Here is a 22,299-nt window from a genome sequence, read left to right as displayed (position 1 = left end):
ACTTACGTCTAAACAAGTCTGAGTTTTCACAGGAAGCAATTAAATCTTCAGTGCTGGATCATGGTTGCTTGAGAGTAGGCAGCCCTGTTAAATTACACTGGTCAACAACAAATTTGTTGTCTGCATTTTTTCAGTTGATTTAGGATGAATCTGATGCGCTGAATCCAAAAATCACATTGGTTTTGCTCAATCAGGTCAAGTTTTTGAGCTATGGCCACGTCGTTTTTTTACATTTTTGTTCACATGTACGCTTGTGTGGAGCATTTTAGAAGAAGTTGGTGGGGATAAAATGCCATGTCGAATAATTGTTTTGATTGGAAATGATTATTTTAATGACAAGAAATATTCAGGTCCGATAGTTCTGGGTGATTATGTCGAAAAGGGATCAGTTTGAAGTCATAAAACCTCGAAATCTTCCATAAATTGGTGTGCCAAAGCATAAAGTTGGGGGATCAAAACTAAATTAATCCTGATCTTCAATCAGCACGTCGTCCTGTAGCTCACTGTGATGAGATTCCAGTGCCTATCTTCGGAGAACTTCCTGACATTAATGACGAAGATGCCTCCAGTGTTGAAGGACATGAAGAAGAAGAAGTGGTTCTTGAAGATGATGCTCCACATCCATTTTCCCAAAAGGAGTTGAATGATCTAGTTTGCGACCTCAGCTTGTCAAAGGACTCTGCCGAACTGGTGGCATCCAGATTGAAGGAAAAAAACCTCCTCTCTGACTGTGCTCGCACCAGCTTCTTCCGCAACAGGCATCAAGAGTACCTCCATTTTTTCTCGGAAGAGAAGGACTTGGTGTACTGTGCAGATATTGCACAGCTTCTGCTCAAGCTTGGAGTGCCACAGTACGAACCCAAAGATTGGAGACTGTTCATTGACAGCAGCAAGCGATCACTGAAATGTGTTCTGCTACACAATGGTAACCAGTTTGCCTGGCTCACTCGAGTACACTGAAGGAGAATTATGAAGCGGTGAGGTATGTGCTGGAGAAAATTGGTTATGATCAGCATAAGTGGTTTATTTGTGTTGACCTGAAGATGGTGAACTTTTTGTTGGGACAACAGTCTGGCTTCACCAAGTACCCATGTTTTCTGTGCATGTGGGATAGTAGGGACCGTGCTCAGCATTACATGAAGAAGGACTGGCCTGTGCGGGAGGAATTGGTGCCTTGCAAAAAAAGGAACGCCATCAATGACCCTCTGGTGGACAGAGACAGAATACTCTTCCCACCGCTGCACATCAAGCTCGGCTTAATCAAGCAGTTCACCAAGGCTCTGGACAAGGATGGTGACCGCTTCACTTACTTGTGCCAGGCTTTTCCAGGATTGACCATGGAGAAGTTGAAAGCTGGCATCTTTGACGGTCCTCAGATCCATCAGCTCATCAGAGATCCAGAGTTCAGAAACTCAATGAACGAAGTGGAACTGGAAGCGTGGAAGGCATTTGTTCTGGCAGTGAAGAACTTTCTTGGCAACAATAAGGCCAGAAACTACGCAGAACTTGTCAACAACATGCTGGCTGCTTTCAGAAACCTGGGCTGCAACATGAGCATCAAGATGCACTACCTATTTTCACATATGGACCGGTTTCCTGAGAACCTGGGTTCAATGAGTGACGAGCAGGGGGAGAGATTGCATCAGGACATGAAAGAGATGGAGACCAGGTATCAGGGTTGCTGGGACGCAGTCATGATGGCTGACTACTGTTGGACTCTGAAGAGAGACCTCCCTGCCGCTGAGCATTCCAGGAGTTCCAAGAAACAGAAGTTCAAGCCCTGAAGTTTGAAAAATAGTGAAGCAACATACAATTTACGTGTACTTACCTTTATCAATGCCCACCATTCAGTTTACAGTAAACCTGACCTGATGGAGAGAAACGGATGCCATTTCCTGATTCAGCAGTGCAAAAATACCCTAAATCAGTTGTAGAAATCTAGACAACATTCAAAAAGTAAAAAATTGTTGCCCAGTGTTAGCAATGCTGATGTTGGCTTCTGGTTCCCAGTTCTGTATTTGCATGGCTGGTCAAAACCCCGCTCAGTCAGCAAACTTTCTCTTTTAAAGAACTAAAGTTTATACGTCCCTGAAATAAGCTTTAATTTCTCCCCTAATAAACCTTGTCTTGTTAATGCTTTTGACAACGATAACCTTTTCTGACTGGAAAACATTTCACCAGGAATTTCCTGATTAGCCTTAGTAGGTATATATTCAAGTTAGGTCTTGGCATGTTTAAAGCACTACTATTATATCTTATATTTTGTAAATGGTTTCAGCTAGACAACATAAATAAGCAATAACTATTGCATCACTTTGAACCATCAATACTTCCCCCAACGCATCCTGGAAGCTGTAGTTTATTAAGGGTGCTGAGAACTGGAGGGAGGCCCCTATTCCCATCCCAGAGCTACATTTCCCAGAGTGGTTTTAAGAACCAATCCCTCTACACAGGGAAGCCTGGGAATTGTACTTCTGGGAAGAGAATGGGGTATCCTAACAACCTTTAGCATCCTTAGCAAACTACAATTCTCAGGGTTTTTTGGAGGGAAGCCATGTCTGTTTAAGAGTGGTCTAAGAGTGCTTTCAGTGGTGCGGATGGGATCCAGATGAAAAGGCAAATAAATCCAAGCACGCTGGCACAGCAACCCTCAAGCAGATCATGCTTTCCAGCCAATGCAGAACTGCTTAGCCTGGCTGTGTGCCGAAAACGGCAAAGTGTGCCACTACTGGGTTTTATACTCCGGGCTCCGAGGCTTATAGCAGCAACTCTGCTACTCATCCTTCCTCCCTGCTGCCTGACCACCATGACCGTTTTCCTGTGTCCTGTGTCCAAAGAGTCTCCCAACAAGAGCAGCTGTGCCTGTCAACTGTGCCCACCCATCACCATCCCACACAAGGGCAGGAAGAGTTGTGCAATCCCAGAGACCCTCCAGCGGGCAGACTCCAAAGGAAAGTGGTGCTTAGGGAGCTGTGCTCCTTAGCACTAATCAATGCATATTTTAAAAAAGAAAAAGAAACATGGTTGGGGCCATGGGAAGCCTTGACAATCTATCAAGTGGCTGCAACTTCAGGGAGTGGAGATGTTTTTGTGTGCCTTTAACTAGAAATAGAAGAGAGATCCATTCGTTTAAGAACATAAGAAGTTCCTGCTGGATCAGGCCAATGGTCAATCAAGTCCACCATCCTCTTCTCACAGTGGCCCACCAGATGCCTATGGGAAATCCGCAAGCAGGATTGGGCACAAGAGCCCTCTACAATCCTGCAGTTTCCAGCAAGTGGTACTCAGAAGCATTACTGCCTCTGACCACAGAGGCAGAGCATAGCCATTTGGGCTAGTAGCCATTGGGAGTCTCCTCCTCCTCCATGAATCTATCTAATCCCTCTTTAAAGCCATCAAAGTTGGCAGCCATCACTGTCTCCTGTGGGAGGGAGTTCCACAGTTTAACTATGTGTTACGTGAGGAAGGGCTTTAGCCGTCTGGAATTTTCTAACATTCAGCTTCATTGAAAGTCCACAAGTTCCAGGTTATGCCGTGTTTGATTTTATAATTTTATAAGCTCGTTAATCATCATCATCAAATTGGATGGGTTTGAAGGGAGTTTATACAAATTCATGATGAGGAATAAGGCTATCAGTGGTCACTAGCCATGACGGTTATGTTCTTCCTCCACTGTCAGAGGCAGTATGCATCTGAATACCACTTGCTGGGAATAACAAATGGGGAGAGTTCCTGTTGCGCTCAGGTCCTGATTGTAGGTTTCCCATTTGTAGGTTTGGCCACTGTGAGAACAGGATGCTACACTAGATGGGCCCCTTTTGGCCTCATCCAGGAGGGCTCTCCTTATGCTCTTAATGCCTGGAAGGCACAATGTTGGTTAACTCTTTCCTAGGGAATTAGTAGCACCTCTGACATTAAGGTAAAGGTAAAGGGACCCCGGACCATCAGGTCCAGTCGTGACCGACTCTGGGGTTGTGGCGCTCATCTCGCTCTATAAGCCGAGGGAGCCGGCGTTTGTCCTCAGACAGCTTCCGGGTCATGTGGCCAGCATGACTAAGCTGCTTCTGGAGAACCAGAGCAGCACACGGAAATGCCGTTTACCTTCCTGCCGGAGTGGTACCTATTTATCTACTTGCACATGACGTGCTTTCGAACTGCTAGGTTGGCAGGAGCAGGGACCGAGCAACGGGAGCTCACCCCATCACGGGGACCTCTGACATTAAGAGACCTTAAAGGCTGTCTTAACTGCCTGGACACCCACCCCATACTGGCCTGCCTTCTGGCAGAGTTTGGTACAAAAGAGCCTGGTTTCAAATCACCACTCACTGAGAGGCCTCCAGGAGTCAGCAATGCTGTACTCTCCCTATATTGTTGAGCTCAAAGACCAGGAGACATGGTCGGCAGCCCAGGCTGAGATCTCCCCTGTTTTTCTCCCATTTTTGTTGTGAGAGCCGAAAAAGATTCTAGCCTCCCAACACTCATAGATTTTGGATCAGAGCCAGTGAGATATTCCCCCACCCACCGCCCGCCTTGAGTGTCTAGTGTTGGTTATTCTCTGTCTCAGATTCAGATCACTGTATTCTCTCTCTCTCTCTCTCTCTCTCTAGCTTCTTCTTGTTAATATCACCACAAATCAATTTGAAATCACGGCCTGCTGTCTGCCTAATATTTCTAAATAATTTATGATCAAGGACCTAATTCTCTTGAGATGCCACCAGCGTTAAAGGCAATTCTGCATTCAGATCATGTTCCTAGTTGGAAGGAGTCAACTCCACGCAAGCTCTTTTGATTTGTTCTTGCCGGTATGGGATTTGTGAATTTTTTTTAGAGTGGAGCATTCTCCCTCCTTTAAAAAATTGAGTTATTTCCCTCTCTCCCTCCAACTGAAGAATAAGTTGTTATCACTGCAGCTCCTGCTGTAGACAGCCTGTTCCATATTGATGCTTTGGGATGTAGCAATACGCTAATGTCGTACAGAAATTAAAGTGTTTACTGTGCATTTTTTGTTCAAGCTCCATTCATCACCAGCTTTAAATTTCCATCTCATGCCAGTTACTCTGGTGGAACAGCATTGGCATAAACTGTGAAAACAATGCTGAGAGAGAGAGAGAGAGAGAGCGCAGACATTGTGCAGTGCTATAAATAGTGCTTACCACTAGCTTATAATATTACAATGATGGGAAATTTTTAGGCTTGCCCAACACTGCAGTAATCTTCGTGCTGACTTTTCCCCTAAACCCCTCAGCTGAAGGAGCTTATCTCAGGCACTGCAAATTGTACCTGATTCTAACTGGAAGGGGTGCAGGGTTGTTGTTGCCATCTATCTGTCTCGGAAGACCATGAAGGTGTGTGCTTTTGGGGTGTGAGGTCAAACTGCTGGAAGGTTGCAGCACCTGCTGTGGCTGCAGAGACTGATATGGGAGAGACATGTTTTGTTGCCACTGGGGCAGTTGAAGGCATCCAGTTGTGCTGCTGCAGGTGCACCGAGGCGTTTCTTCTCTCTGCACTCTTCCCAACGGTCATTCCTCCTCTTGTCACTGCTACTGATGCATGACCTGATGGACTGCCTCCAGCATTCCCACATGGCAGCGTTGATGTTGCCAGCCCTCATGTCACGTTTGCAGACATCTTTGTAACACAAAGTTGAATTTGTCCAATCTGCTTTTAAATTCGGTAGAAGGCTATTGACAGCTATTAGCCATGATGGCTATGCTCTGCCTCCATGGTCGGAGACAGTAATATGAATGCCAGCTGCTGGAAACCACTGGAGGGGAGAGCGGCTACTGTTGCACTTGGGTCCTGCTCATGGGCTTCCCATTGGGGCATGTGGCTGGCCACTGTAAAGACAGGATGCTGGACTAGATGGGCCCCCTTTGGCCTGATCTGGGAGGGCTCTCCATATGGGCATCTACTATGATAGGAGAACCTGCAGGGACAGCCTAGCTCTGAATGCCAGCTGATGGGAAACAAGAGCTGGTCAGATACTGTTGCACTCAGGTCCTCCTTGTGGGCATCCCATTGGGGCATCTGGCTGGACACTGTGAGAACAAGAGGCTGGAATAGATGGGCTGGCTCCCTCTGATCTGATCTAGCATGGCTATATTTTTCTTCTTAAGAGCACAAGGAATGAAAAATACAACTGAATAGAAATTAAAATTCAGCATATCAAAAAAAGAAGAGGTACAAATTGGGTTGTGGCATTCACAATCCCTGAGGGAAATGATCATTATTAGTATTGGTGGGCGATAAGATTTGTGTTGTTTGTAAGTCTCCGGCTCATGTCTTCAAAGAGGCTCTCTTGAGATATCCTGGCTTGAAGCTGAAGAGTCACTGAGAATTCCAAATAGGGGCGTATTTTACTGGAGGCATTTGAACATTTGGGGCATCATAGAATCACAGAATTGTATGTAGAGTTGGAAAGGACACAAAGGGTCATCTATTCCACCCCCCTGCAATCCAGGAATCACAGCTAAAGAATCCCTGACAGATGGTTATCCAACCTTTGTTGGAATACCTCCAAGGAAGAAGAGTCCACCACCTTCTGAGGGAGTCCACTCTACTATCAAACAGCTCTTCCCATCATATTCTTCTATTGATATACAAGTAGTCATTTCTAGCTTTGCATACACACATACAAATTAGTACACACAAATTTTATGACAAAAACCTCTGACCCCTTTCTCTGACTCCCCCACCCCTGAAATTTGTAAGTAGCTCCCATACACCCTTGCTCAGTCTTAATACAGCTACCAATTCTGGAGCAGGAGAATTAAGGAGTCAAGAGCCCATTGGGTAGTTAATTCCTGCTCACTTCTGAAGTTATAAAAAGTGATTAATGGGTTGGAGCAGCTACTTTTCAAGGAGAGGTTAAATGTCTGGGGGGTTTTAGTTGAGAAAGGAGCATTACCAGGGCAGGAATGTGAAGGAAGTTTATGACATTATGAACACCAAAGACTCAGTCTGGAGGGAAAGGATTTTCATTCTCATATAATATTAGAAAGCCCAACTGAGAGGCTTGTCGGTTGGTTCACGACAAGCTAAAATAACGTATTCCTTCAAGCAACAAGTTGTTTATTCATTTATTCATTTCATATACTGTAATTTATACACTACTTGATTGTTTAAAAAACTTGAAGCAGTTTACAAAAATAATAAAGCAACAAAATTATAATACACTCAGAAAATCAAAACCAGCAATAAACTAATAACACAAGCATTCCAGATATCTGGGCAAAACAATATGTTTTTTCCACTCACCAAAGGGAGTACAGAGGAGCCTGCTTGATGTCACGAAGCAGGGAGTTCCAAATTGTAGATGCCACCACACTAAAAGATTGATTTCTGACAAATGCAGAACAGGTTTTATGTGGAATCTGTAGAAGTGCCAGTTGCTTCAAATGAAGTGGTTGAGTGAATGTAGACTCCTTTGCCTGAAACCCTGGAGAATCACCACTGCCAGTCAATGTAGATGATGCAGAGTTAGATTGAGCAGTGGTCTGACTTGGCATAATGCACCTTTCTATATCTCTGTTTAATTCAGTCCTTCATTCAGAACCATGAGGACTAGAATCTTACTTAATTTTTTCAGGGAAGGGCTGCAGCTCAGTAGTATAGATCACCTGCTTTGCAGACAGAAGGTCCCAGGTTCAATCCCCAAAGACATTTCCAGGTAGGCTTGGAAATGAAACCCTGCCTGAAACCCTGGAGGGCTACTGCCAGCTAGTGTCAACAGCACTGACATAGTTAGACCAATTGGCCTTGCTCCGGGCAAGGCAGCTTTCTGTGAGTTTTGCTCCAAAAGCACCTTGGGCATGTCCTCATTTGCTCCTCTGGGGAGGAGGCAATGCTGGACTAGATCAGCCCTCTTAGGCCTGATCCAGCAGGCCCTTCTAATGTTCTCACACACCACATCAGGATATACACAGCACTGGCTCACAAGCCCCTGCATATCCTAGCAACCGTCTGAACCTCTTGATCTTGAGAAAACTGGAAGACACTGCTGGATTGCAACACACATTTTAGCGCATTCGAGATGCATGCATTGCCGCTGTCAACCTCTCCACTTGCCAAAATGAAGAGGAATGGGCTCAAAATAGCAGACCTGGGTCTCCTTGAAGTGCCGGGAGGTGCATTCTCTGTTTGCAAATGCAAAGTAAAGCAATTGCCTGCCTGTCTGCGGATGGCACGGACGTCATGAGATCTGAGCGTACAAGATGATGAAGCAGAAGACAAATGGGGCAGGTGTTTGATTTTTTCTTTTTTTGCAGCTGTGACTTCAGTTCTATCCTAAACAATGTGCAAGTCGTACCCTCTATTACAACCCTGTAGTCTAAGGTGGGGGTGTTGCACTGATCAATGAGAGTGACACATATGGATTAGAGAGCTGTTTCTATCACACAAATCCATCTCTGACCCTTTTTTGAGAGGCAGAGAGTTGCATCTGTAAGCAGCATCAGACCAGTTGGTGGGGCAGCACCCCATTTGGATCAGCCTCCGCTGGTAGGGCAAAAGCCAGAGAGCCTATCAGTAGGTGGCACCAGAGCCAATGACAGGCAGAGGCAACTAATAATTGTTTTACCCAGTCCTCTTCCTTGCTGAATTCCGCAAAGAACATAAGGGGAACCCTGCTGGATCAGGCCAATGACCAATCTAGTCCAGCATATTGTTCTCACAGTGGTCAACCAAATGCCTGTGGAAAACACACAAGGAGGACCTGAGTACAGAAGCACTTTCGCCTTTTGAAGGCTTCTAGCAACTGGTGTTCAGAAGCATTGTTGCCTCTGTGGAGGCAGAATACAGCCAGTGATAGTCCTCCATGAATTTGTTCAAATTAATGGCCATCACTGCCTCCTGCAGAAGTGAGTTCCACAGTTTAACTATGTGCTATATGAAGAGGTACATCTTTTCATCTGCCCTGAGTATTCCAATGTTCGGCTTTATTGGATGACTGCGAGTTCGAGAGAGGGAGAAACCCTTTTCTCTTTCCACTTTCTCCATGCCACACATAATTTTATAAACTTCTGTCATGTCACCTCTTACTTGCCTTTTCTCTAAACTGAAAAGTCACAAATGCGGCAAACTTTCCTCGTAGGGAAGTCGCTCCATTCTCCACCACCACCTTGATCATTTTGGTGGCCCTTTTCTGAAACATTTACAGATCTACAGTCCCCTAATTGAGGTGAGGCACCCAGAACTGCACACAGTAATCCAAATGTGGTTGCCCCATAGATTTATGTAATGGTAGTTATATTTTCTATTCCTTCCCTAATGATCCCTAGCACGGAGTTTGCATTTTTCATGGCTGCTGCACATTGAGTTGACAGGCAGCATCGCCACCCCCTGGACCGGTTGTTGTAAGTAAGAAGGATGGCAGGTAGTGCTGGCTGGGGTTGCTGAGGCAGTGCTTCTTTGTGCCCTAATGGTGGCCTGCACCACAAGAAGGATAAGAGATAAGGGTGGAAGGAAGGAAGCAGGGGGCGGGGACCGGGGACCGGGGGGGGGGATTGACAGATGGGGTGCAGAGAAAAGTAGGTGGGAGGGGAAAGCGGAGAAAGGAAGAAAGGGGGAAGATTCAGGAACGAGGAAAGTGGGTCACTTCCCAGGAGCATTTGAGACTTCCCTCCATGGTGAGCCGCAGCAGCAGCAGCACAGGAGGGAGCCGGGAGCAACAGCTGAGTTGCCACCTTGCCTTTCAATTAATTAAAGCTTAAGAAGAGGAAAAAGAAAGACCCACACAAACACATCGGCCCACTGGCCACCTGTCTGCCTAGTTAGGGATGGGGGAGGAATCCTGTTCGGTTTGCCTTTTAACGCCAACCTCCCTCATTTGCACTTCCCTCAGAGAATGCACGAAAGGCAGCCAACCCTTTGAAATCTCTGAATTTTGCAATGCAGCTCTCCAGCCAAATGATGTGTTACCCAAATGCACTGTGTTAGGGAAGCCTTGGGGGGACCTTGTGCATGGCAGAGGCCCATGTGGCCCTCCAAAACTCTCAGACTGGCCCTTGTGTCCCACCCTTTTGCTCCAGCCTGCTTCCCTCACTAGCCCTGCTCTGCACCCTCCAAAGGATGACTTAAGGAACTGCTTGATAGTGGAACTGGCTACTTTAGAAGGTGATGGACTCTCCTCCATTGGAGGTCTTTCAACAGACATTGGATGGCTGTCTGTCTGGCATTCTTTTGTTGTGATTCCTGCATTGCAGGACATTAGACTAGATTGCCCTTGAGTCCCTTACAACTCTATAACTCTTCAATTCTATGATCTGTCATGTGTTGTTTCTTGCAGCAGCCATTGGACTCAGACATTATCCTCCAGAAGGATTTTTTAGTCCAAAGGCAGAGGAGTAATTTGAAATTTGGCCTTCAGGTTCCCCATAAATCAGGCTCCCAGATGGGCACTCGCCGCTTTGCCTGCCACGTCTCAGCAGCCCGCCCCACTGATCAAGTCCTTTTGCATCTGTGATTAAAACTGCTTTAAATGAGCAAGACAGAGACGCGTGAAGAAACTAATGCCTCATTGCAAGAGGGTGACAGCGTTGATTTACATTATTCCCCTTGAATGCTTTTAATCAGGCCTCGTGAGCAGGCGCCAGTGCAAAGGGAGCTGGTTAGCCACCTTAACTTAGTCATGGGTTTCTCAAAATAAATACAAAAGCTTGAATCCTTACTTAGCCCTGAAGCTCACCAAATGACCTTGGACCTCTCAGCCTAACCAACCTCACAGGATTGTTGTGGCTGTGAAATGAGGAGGGAAGGGGAAACATCCTTGGGCTCCATGGAGAAAAAGCTGGGATATAAATGCAACAAACGAACAAATGAACGAACAAGAAATGTATTGCAAAACATAATGTATTGCAAATCTGCCCCAAGCAAACCACAGATCATGCAGCCGGATCCTGGCTTTCAGGGCTGGTCCCATTGTACATCACGACCCAAAGTAACCTTTGATGTGGAAGGAAGGAAGGAAGGGAAGGGAAGGGAAGAAAGGGAAGGGGGGAGGGATCTGAAAATCTCTTCAAACCAGAGGATGGCTTTTAAGGTTCTTTGTGTGAGGAAACAAGCAAATGCACGAAACATGCCTCCATGCCCCCCTGGAGACCAGTGCAAAATAAAGCAGCTTATGCCAGAAATGGGGGCAAGCAGCTGGAGGGTTCCTGCATGAAATATTGAGAGCCTGAGACTCACTGGAGGAGGCTGCGCGACTGAGCACCTCATAAATAAAGCATCCAACTAACCCGTTTGCAGGCAGTGATGTCTACCAGGGAAGGGTTTGGGGACTCAGCACAAGATCTATTTGGGTGCGCAAATGTGCAGGATATATGTTTATACATATACACACATGTTGCTCCCTAATAGTGTTTGCTAAAAACGTAACAATCCATTTATTGCAGCCTCTAAAAAGCTCTCTGTCAACCTGCTAAGGTGTCTCAAGGTCGCTTTTTATTGGTGGGAATATAAACTGCTGCAATATTTTTGAAGTATGATTTTGACAGATCTTTTTAAACCTATTGTTTGTTGTCCATGCTTAATTTGATGCATGATTGTGAAGAGCTCAAATAGTAATTGCAGTTGGATGGAAAACAGCCCAAAATCTTGGTGCCACCAACTCTGGAATGTTACTATACTGGAGAAAATTACACATAATTACAGATTTCGACAAGGACTAAAACCAGGCACTGTTTATATGATTTGGCATTATTTTATCACATATACAGCAGAACCATCATTTTCAAGCTAAGCCTCACCACAAGCCTGGCAAATCTACAGTTCTAGAATTCTATTATTCTAAGACTTGATAATCAGATCATGCTGGTAGTCTTTACTTGGACTTTGTTATTTTAACCCATGTACTGAATCTATTTTAGTACCTATTTTATGGTTTTGTTTTTCATTTTTTAATTATTATCTGTTATAACTGTTCTCACTGTTTTATATACATTATTTTAAAAACTTAAAAAAATTACACCCCTACCCCCACCAAAAAGGTTGTTCTGCATGTTAAAATAATTGAAGATTGTGTGAAAGGGGTGGCTTCCAGGATACCTGGGGAAGGGAGTGGTTCAGATCATGTCATGGATGACAGTAATCAAGGAAGAAACCCAAAGTCTCTCTGGAATTCGGGGGGGGAGCCTTTTATAAGGGAACACCTGCATGCTAATTTTGCATGTAGCACTGAGCCAAAAATCCGTCCTCCAAACTGCTCAAAGGTTTTCTCCACCTACCCCTATTTACATATTTATTTTATTTTATGAAATTGATATAGCACTTGATGGTAAAGGAAAACTTCACGGTTATTTGCAAAAAGAATAAATAGGGTAAAATGACAAGAAAAAACAAAAGCCGCTATTCAACAGCAGGATACAGGCTACAAGTGAGGGCACAGAAGCACAAATTTGTAGAGTTCGAAGGGACCCAAAGGGTCATCTGGTCCAACCCTTTGCAATGTATGAATGGTAGACTTGTAAAACAGAAGAAAAGATCACCCAGTGAGCTTCATGGCCACGTGGGAGGTTTCCAACACTTGAATCACTACATTACACTGGCAAAAGATGCCTCATCTGCTCACTGTATATCCATCCATTCAATAAGTGACTGGTATACATACACACATACACATAATATATCATCATTAAGATAGCTAAATACCATTTTTGGTCTCCCTTACTGTGAAAAGGAGGTGGGGAGAAGAAGGGAAGATTTGTCTGCAAAATGAAAACCTTGCCAGCCACGGAGTGAAATATAATTCAAATAGCTCCTGACAGGTGTTCTAACACTGATAGATGACTTAGAGAGAAAGGAGCTATCTATACAGCTGGCATGGATCTCATATTGTGGTGAAAAACCGCAGGGGCCACAGGGAGTCAGATGCCCCCCTCCGCTGTGCAGGCACTGCCAGACCAATGCAGCCCAACTTTTCCTACCAAGTGGACCACAAGAATACTTCAAGACCCCCTCCCTCCAGCCCTCGCCCTGCCTTCCCCAAGTCAGATAACTGAGGCTTTGAGAAGGAGGCACAAGTCTCAGGCAAGGTGAAGAGCCCTGTCATCTCCTTCCCAATGTTGGGAAAGCACTAACTAGGCTTTGGGAAGGAGGCAGGAGGAACCGAGGACCCTGTCAGAGCCCTCATACCTCCTTTCCAAAGCTAAGCACCTCACTTACCTGGCTTTGGGAAGGCAGCGTGAGGAATGCAGAGGAGGGCATCAAATCTTTCTGAGGGCCGCCAAAAAACATCCTTGGACCATGTTTTGGACCACCCTGTGTTAGGACAGTCCCCATGCTTCCCAAACGATTCAATTCCCCTCTCCAAGTTAATACAGGAGGTTTGATATGTTTGCCATAGAATCATAGAAGTGTAGACTTGGAAGGTAACCCTGAGGGTCATCTAGCCCAACCCCCCGCGATACTGGAATTCCAATTAAAGCATCCATGACAGATGGTCATCCAACCTGCTTGAAACCTTCAAGGAAGGACAGCCCACCATCTCCCGAAGGAGTCTGTTTCAATATTGAATAGCTCTTACCGTCCGAAACGTTCTTCCTGGTGTTTAGTTGGAATCTTCTTTCTTGTAACTTGAATCCATTGGTTCAGGTCCTACCATCTGAAGGAGAAGAAAACAAGCCTGCTCCATCTTCTTCCATGTAACAGTTCTTTATATATTTGAAGGTGGATATCAAATCACCAAGGGAGGCGGGTGGCGCTGTGGGTTAAACCACAGAGCGTAGGACTTGCCAATCAGAACATCAGCGGTTCAAATCCCCGCAACGGGATGAGTTCCTGTTGCTCGGTCCCTGCTCCTGCCAACCTAGCAGTTCGAAAGCACATCAAAGTGCAAGTAGATAAATAGATACCGCTCCAGCGGGAAGGTAAATGCCGTTTCCATGCGCTGCTCTGGTTTGCCAGAAGTGGCTTAGTCATGCTGGCCACATGACCCAGAAGCTGTACGCCGGCTCCCTCGGCCAATAAAGCGAAATGAGTGCCACAACCCCAGAGTTGGCCACGACTGGACCTAATGGTCAGGGGTCCCTTTACCTTTACCTATCAAATCACCTCTCAGTCTCCACTTGTCCAGGATAATAAAACCCAACTCCCACAACCATTCCTCATAAGGCTTATCTTGGTCGCCCTCCTCTGCACATGTTCCAGCTTGTCAATATCCTTCTTAGTGGCCCCCAGAACAGGACACAGTATTCCAGGTGCACTAAAGGAGTTTGCAGATGTCCTCTCAAAACCTCCGTCTATAATCTTGGAGAATTCATGGAGAACAGGTGTGGTCCTTGCAGACTAGAGATGGGCAAATATTGTTCCCATCTTCAAAAAGGAGGGGGGAGGGTACCTGGTTGGCCACTGTAAGAACAGGATGCTGGACTAGTTGGGTCATTGACCTGAACCAGCAGAGCTCTTCTTGTTTTATTAGGAAGAGGGTGGGGGGAATATGTCTTTAGATGTGATACCTGAATTGCAGGGGGTTGGACTAGATAACCCTTGGGGTACTTTCCAACTCTACAGTTCTATCATTCTATTCTCTTGTGTTAGAGGATTTCTCTCTACAAAGCTTCTAGTTTCCCAGGCTAGTGCTTTGACCTCTTTTCCCCAGAAAACTATACAAAAATGGGGCAAAACTGAGAAACCGTCAATACAGAAATATGCAAGAGAATTGAGCTAATCGCCTCAGATGCCTTCAATCCAAACACACTTTTTCTTCCAGGAGATCCATTAGTTGCATCTCTGAATACAAAACACTTTTGTGATGGCTCTGACGTGAGGAGAACAAGCCCTGTGCCCTTTTCCTGAGATCATCCGCTGCCTAATTTCAAAATAATATTGTTCTCTGTTAATGATCAATCGCAATTACTAAGTCATTTATATCCAATAAAGGCTGCCGCAGGAGGTCCGCGCAGTGATGCCTGGGTAAATTTGCACCCTAGCAATGGCTTAATAAAGCATTATGATAAGCAATCATGTTGCTGGTAGGAGCACAAGTCTTAGGTGCTAATTGAAGCAATCCAGCAAAATGTCAATGACTTTTTTCCCCTTCCCCGAGCCTATGAAATATTCATTAAAATCAGGCATTTGCATGAGAGTCAAATTGTTTATTTATACCTTTTTATTGGGCTTTTCTAGGAGGTTGCAGGAATGCACAGCATTTGGGATGCTTTCAGTTTTGTATGTCAAGCGCCTTTTTCAAGCTGTACATATCACTATTTCCCCATTTCTTTGGGGGAAAGACTGTGCCTCTGGGTTGCATGCAGAAAATCCCAGGTTCAGTTCCCAATGGTATCTCCAGGTAAGCTTGGGAACATCCCATGCCTGAAACCCTGGAGAGCTGATGCCAGTCCATGTTGACAACTCTGAGCTAGACGGACCAATGGGTCTGATTCAAAAGAAGGCTGCTTCTTAGGTTGCTATTTAAATCAAGCCTATTCAGAATCATCAGGACTAGAATCTTAATGTTTAGGGGAGGGGATGTAGCTCAGCAGTGGACCATCTGCTGTGCCCGAAACCCTGGAGAGCCACTGCCAGTCAGAGTAGGCCCTACTGACTTAGCTGGACCAATGGTCTGACTCAGGATAACATAGTTTCTTTTGTTGCTATTTAAATCAAGTCTTTATTCAGAACCATGAGGACCAGAATCTTACTTTGTTTTCAGTGGAAGGGTCATAGCACAGTGGTAGAGTGGAAGGTTCCAGGTACAATCCCCCATAGCATCTCCAGATAGGGCTGGGACAATCAACTTCTTGGACAACACTGAGTCTTTATGGACCAAGGGTCTCATCCACTGTAATGCAGGGTACAATGTTACTGTGATCAGCCAACCTGGCATAGGGAGAGTTTGGAGGGCCAGGAAAGTGTAAGGTAACTGCAGTGAGATTTGACTCAGTACATCAACTGGGATAATGGAGGAACAAACGGAGGTAGGAAAAGTCAAGTTTGCAATGGCACACACACAAAAAAAACCAACCTAGACACCCCTGTTAATGTAGGCCTCCATGTCAGGCAGCTAATGCCTATTTAGGATGGGATGGATAACAGCAAAATCCTCCTATGCAATTTTCCATCACTAGTAACATTTTCATGAAAAACGCAGCACTTTCCTGCTGCCCTGTCCTTTAAAAGAAAAGTGTATAATTGCAACCAAATATAATGGACTATTGGGCTTTCATAGCTTTCTCCTCCACATATTTGTCAAATCCTCTTTTAAACTATCAGGTGGGGGGGAGAGAGATGGTGTCCAGGGTAAAGTGAAAGCAATGCAATGAAGGTAACAGGCACATCTCTGCAGGGAGGGGCTGCCACAGAGAAGGCCCTTTTCCCTGACCTGCCAAATTTCTGAGGGCAGCAGAGCAACCAACAGGACCCCCTCTACCAAGCTTAACACAGCATTGAAGGAGGTGGCTCATCAAACAGCAGCTACATGAAGCTACTGATAGCAGGTGACATAAGGCCCATGGAACAACTGAGGAGCCTACACTACCCTAAACTCTGTATGGACAAAGTCATTGGCAGATCCCTGCAATCCAGTGCTTTCTTGTTATTTCAGATTGGCTTTGTGTGATCAAAGTGCAATTGCTGGGCTCAGCTGTTGGGGGCAGCAAAGTGCTGTTAAGAGCTCCTGTGCTTTTAATTAAAAGCTTCCACCTTGCTGATTCTGTCCCATTTATTGCTTCCTGGGTGAAGAAGTAATAAATTGCCTCTTAATTCCTCAGCTTCTGTTCCATTCAGGGGGTGGAGGTAGTAATTACTATTTTCTTTCCACTGTTTTCTTATAGCTGCTGATACCATGTTTTTTTGTGCCATCCGCTACTAGTGGAATTAAAACAGTTCCAGGCCATTTAAAATCTCAGTCGACAGTTTATGTGTTACTGTGTTTTAATGCTTTAATTGCTTGACTGTGTTTTTTATTGCTACTTAATTGATTATTGGCTATTGATTTTTTTAAGGTTTAATTTTGTGAGCTATTCTTTAGTGCAGACATGTTGCAAACAAAACACACTGCTCTTGCAGCGCAGGGGAGTCAGTAAACAATGTGCAGGAAAGGGAAACACCCAATAAGTCTCTGGGTGTACAGCAATTATCACCCCTGGTAGGGAGAGAACAAATGGATGAATCTGTCAATATTTTTCATTCTTCTCAGCTTCTCATTTTTCCAGCCTTCAGTCCAGATTGCCAAATGTCTGCATTGTTTGCAAAAGGAATTTAAGAGTCCTCACAAAAATTCATCATGGATTTGTAGAGTTGGAAGGGATTCCCAAGGATCATCTAGCCCAACCCCCTGAAATAAATGAATCTCAGCTGAAGCATCCATGACAGATGGCCATCTAACCTTTGCTTTAAAACCTCCATTGTAGGAGAGTCCACTACCGTCCAAGGGAGTCCATTCCACTGTCAGGCAGCTCTTACTGTCAGAAAGTTATCCCTAATGTTTAGCTGCAATCTGCTTTCTTGTCATTTGAATCCATTGGTTCAAGTCCTCCCTGCTGGAGTGAATTGTGAAGAAAAGAGTTGTCTTCCAGTTTGCGTACTGTTTCCAGGAAGTGCAAATTCAGAGAGGCCAGGATGAAAACCAGAACCAAACTCCCCACCCCCCACCCCTTTTCACACAGTCTCTTCTGGTGGGATGCTGAGTTGAGCCACAGTGGTCTCTCTTCTCCTGTGTCCTACTAGGATGCTTTGAGAAAATCAAATAAAATTGACAACCAGGCACCTGATCAAAATTATATAATGACAGGGACTTGGCTGCGTCCCATATTATTGCTGGCAGCAGCATGACAGGCATCATTAGACAGAAAGAGAATGTGGTGTTTTTTTCACGAGTCAAAGCTACAAATGATCAAATTCCCAAGCTTGATTATAAGAGCTAGACAGTACACTGTGGATTGAATGGAGGGGTTAAAGAAAAACCCTACAAGTGTTTTTTATATGTCTATAAAGAAGTGCTGTTGATAGCAAGCCAGCACAAAGTATGACCCCTGTGAACCCTCCTCCTTGCTCCACTGCCAAGGTTTCTCAGTGTGGGGTGCTGCTCAAAACGAAGCCCTGGATCAATAAAGCCTTTTCCAAACAGGGAAATCAATGCCAATGGCGCAGTTTGAGAAAGCAGCCTGGTGATCACAAAGCTATGTTTGGCGTGCCCCAGGCAGCAGGAACATGGTGTCATTTTAAGCCAGGGCAGTTGTAAGAGGCCTCCCCCACAACACAATGCCTTGGCTCCTGAGAAAGGTGTTTTTAAAAATAAAAATTGCAGAGAAATTGAAGCACATTGATCTCAATGGCAGGGGTAAATGATGGCAGAAAAGGGGGTGGGAGACAGGAGGCACTGCAGGGGATTGGACCGGATGAGTCTTGTGGCCCCTTCCAGCTCTACAATTTTATGATTATATATACATGTTCACCTCTAGTAAAAAATTGTAAATACTTGGGGAGAAGACAGGTGGCAAATCCATCCAGGGAGTTCAGATTTCCATATAAAGAAAAGGAGGTGGGGGGGGGGGAGAGAGAGAGAGAGAGAGAGAGAGAGAGAGAGAGAGAGAGTCCCCTGTGGCCATGTATATTGGTGATCCCCATGGGGCAACTGCGCTGCAGCAACGCAGGTTATTAGGAGGGCATCTCTCTCCAAGAGACCTTCCCAAGCACCCCATTGGGCACCATTGCCACGGACACCAGAGCTGTTAATCTTGCAATGCCCTCCTGGTGCTTTATGTCAGCAGTGAGAGAAAAGCTCTTCGGAGATTTACTAAGAATGTTGGCAAGGAAAGGTCTGTGAATAGAAATAAAAAAAAGCTTTGCTTTTGCAGCTATTAAGGCCCGGCATCATGCATCTAGGTATTGGATTCTGAAGCAAGGTACTCCCAGCTGCCCGTTATTTGTCCTCTGCAAATAGCCGTCTCTTTCTGGTCACAAACTGCATTATGATTCTTTAAATTGAGTTAACGGCTCCATGGATGGGATGGGGCTCAAAACATCCGCTGCAGATGAGTTCCATGAGGCCGAGCATTTAGAAGCACAGGCAAGAGGGTGGCTCAGGCATAGGGGAAATTGTTATTGGAACTTAAAACGTAAGACGAGTACTGCTGGATCTGGCCAGAGGTCCAACTGTTCTAGCATCCTTTTCTCAAAGTGGCCAACCTAGAAGCCAACTCCAGGGGCTGAAGGTGTTTGGGCACCCACAATAATATAATTGTGGGGGCCAGGCATCCAAAAAGTCAATAAAAAAGCTGGCAAGGAGAGAAGCAGTTCAGCTCTGTCCTCCGCAGCCAGCCAGCAAGGCATCTTTTTCTGGGTGGTGGGGCTCAGGTGTCTGAGTCTGAGTAGAAAAGGATGCCTTGCTGGCTGCTGGCTATATGACATCACACACACTACGTGCAGGGGTGTGTGTGATGTTGCACATCTGCGAGCGGTGGCTGTCACCCACAACCCTGAGGGCAAGATGGCACCCCTGGTGGCCGACCTAATGCCCCCATGGGAAGCCTGCAAGCAGGACCTGAGCATCACAGCAGCAACACTCTCCCTCATTTTTGATTTGCAGCTACTAGTATTCAGAGTCATACTGCCTCCGGCAGTGGAGCTGGAATATAAGGAGAGCCTGGCTGCTAGATGAGGCCAAAGGGGAACCACTTAATCCAGCGTCCTGTTCTTACAGTGGCCAACCAGATGCCTCTTATGGGAAGCCCAGAAGCAGGATATGAGTGCTCCAGCAACTCTGCTCTCTTGAAGTTTCCAGCAACTGGCATTCAGAAGCAACTAGGGAGGTACAGCATGGCCAATATTTTAATTAATAGGCTCCTGGTAGCTGACAACCTCCAGGGTCCACATACCAGTTGTGGGTGGGGCTAGCGGCAAAAGAAAGCAGAGCAATACATGTATGGTAGGTTGTATCTCAAAGTCATACAAAATCCAGAGGTTTCTACACACACACTACACATCTCTCCGTCCTTCACCCAGGTTAAGCAAGAGGCACCATCACGGTTCAAAGACACTCAAGGAGGAACATGGTCTAGGGAGGGTTTGAGGGCCAGGCACAGAGAGCCAGAGAGCTATGTTTGGCCCCCGGGTCTGAGATTCTGAAGCCTTGTTCCAAAGCTTCCTGGGCAAGCTAGAACGTGGGCTGAGGAGAGCAACCAAGATGATAAAGGGTCTAGAAACTGAGTTATGAAGAATGGTTGAGGGAGTTGGGGACATTTAGCTTGCAGAAGAGGAGACTGAGAGGTGATATGAGAGCCATCTTCTGAAGGCCATCTTCCATCACGTGGAAGATGGAGCAAGCTTTTTTTCTGCTGCTTCAGAGGTTTGCATCCTAACCAATGGATTCAAATGACAAGAAAGGAGATTCCAGCTAGGAATAACTTTCTGATGGTAAGAGCTGATGGTAAGAAGAACGGACTCCCTTGGAAGGTGGTGGACTCTCTTTCATTGGAGGTTTTTAAGCAGAGGTTGGATGGTCATTTGTCAAGGATTATTTAGCTGTGATTCATCATTGCAGGGGGTTGGACTAGATGACCCTCAAGATCTCTTCCAACTAATTATACAATCCTGTGTTTCTATGATTGAAGCACATACAGTTTAGAGCACATCTCTCCTTGCAAGAGGATGTTCCTTTGACTTTGTCATGACTTTCTCTGGTGTCCTTGTCTATTTTTAAATTCAAGGATGCCAACTAAAATAAATTACTACGTTTCTGTTAAGTCTTTTTTTAAATATATATACATTGAGCTGGGTCCTTAAACTGTAGGATTCTTTGCAATCTGCCAGGAGCAAGCGAATGCCGAGGGCAAACCTCCTGCATTCTACATCCCCCCCCCCATTACATCTTCTCTGCTGCAACAGTCCTTACCTCCACATTGTGTTCTGCTCCTCAATGACAAACTGCAACAAACAGGCAGTGCTGCCTCTCAGTGGCGCCTGTCAGAATCTCCTTGTAGGTTTTACACATTGATTGCTTGCTGCATGGATACCAATCACATTTTTCTCTGAGTGGCTTTTGAAGCATCAAAGCAGCGGCTACCAACCCTGATGGCTTTTTTCTACCTCCCCTGTTAGAGTCCATGTGGCTCTGGACGCCAGTTGTCGAGAATCAGATGTGGGAAGAGTTGCTGCTGCATTTAGGCCCTGCTTTGGGATTTCCCGTTGGGGCATCTAGTTGGCCATTGTGAGAACAGGATGTTGGACAAGATGGGTTTATGGTACAAAACAGCAGAGCTCTCCATATGGAGGTCCACTGTGAGAGCAGAAGCTCAGGTTGGCCATCCTGAGAACAAGACGCTGGACTAGATTCCCTCTTTGGGGGGTGATCCAGCAGCCAGTTTGTCTGATGTTACACCTCCCCTGTCATAGATAGTATACCTGTGGATACTGCTTGCTGGGAATCACAGAAAGGCAGAGTTGCTAATGCACTCGGGCCCCACTTTGGGGCACTTTCTTACATTCTTAGGTTTAATGACAGCACCTGCCTAATATCACTAGATGGAGAGTTCCAAAGTGCAAGTGTTGCCACAGTGAATGAATGATTCCTTACAAATTTGAATCCATTCATTTAGATTCAAATTATAAGAATGGATTCAAATTATAAGAAAGGACATTCCGACTAAACATTAGGAAGGTTGGAGATTTTTAAATGGAGGTTGGATTGCCATTTGTCAGGTATCCTTCCACTGTGATTTCTGCATTGCAGGAGGTTGGACTAGATTACCCATGGGGTCATTTCCAACTCTGTGAAATGCAAAACAGACACTCTGTTGCCCTGTAGAAAAGTCTGACACTTTGGACTGAGCTCACAAAGGCACTGGCATCTGGGGCAACTGGGGCAGCATTAGTGCAATGTGTCTAGAACGATGCATCCTTGTAGCAACTCTTCCACCATTGAAAAAGAGCAGAGCTGAGCCACTGCAAGCCCCAAAGTAATCCTCAGGATAACCTGCATCAATCTTTCAGGCCCTCTGCTGCACCCGTACAGCAAAAAGGCTCCTGTCAGGTTACATAATGGCACATTACAAAATCAAAGCCATCAAACTGGTGCTACCCAGCAGAGGCTCTTCTGGGGGCCGGTGATGAAAGATTCCCACAAAAAACAGGGAAGACATTAGTAAGCTGTTTGTTCTTGCTAACACACAAGTAATCATACAGGAGAACCCTCCGGACCTCTCTGTGCTTCTATAAGATGAGAAAACCCTGCCCAGGGAAGGCAGGGGGGCCTCCAGGAGGGGAGGGTCTGCTTCCAAATGTTCATGGGCTGAGCAAAAGGCAGCTGGGAAAATTTTCCTGCTAGGTGATTTTAAATCAAAGAACCTAAGAATGTAAGAAGAGCCT

General features: G+C 45.5%; 1 long non-coding RNA gene across 2 annotated transcripts in view; it reads right to left on the bottom strand.

The window, feature by feature from the left end:
• The window catches only part of LOC309523820, a 31,081-nt gene that overhangs the window by 7,921 nt on the left and 861 nt on the right, over positions 1–22,299 (bottom strand). Inside the window, exon 2 of one of the 2 annotated variants that reach the window (XR_014215639.1) lies at positions 13,520–13,597. This is a non-coding gene — a long non-coding RNA (uncharacterized lncRNA). Of the gene's footprint in view, positions 1–6; positions 681–13,519; positions 13,598–22,299 lie in introns of those variants that run through there. The other variant, XR_014215640.1, reaches the window with a different exon arrangement.

This window comes from Podarcis vaucheri (assembly GCF_965113315.1).
Source record: "Podarcis vaucheri genome assembly, chromosome: Z".
Classification (NCBI taxonomy): Eukaryota; Metazoa; Chordata; class Lepidosauria; order Squamata; family Lacertidae; genus Podarcis; species Podarcis vaucheri.
This window is presented reverse-complemented; position numbering and strand designations above follow the sequence as displayed.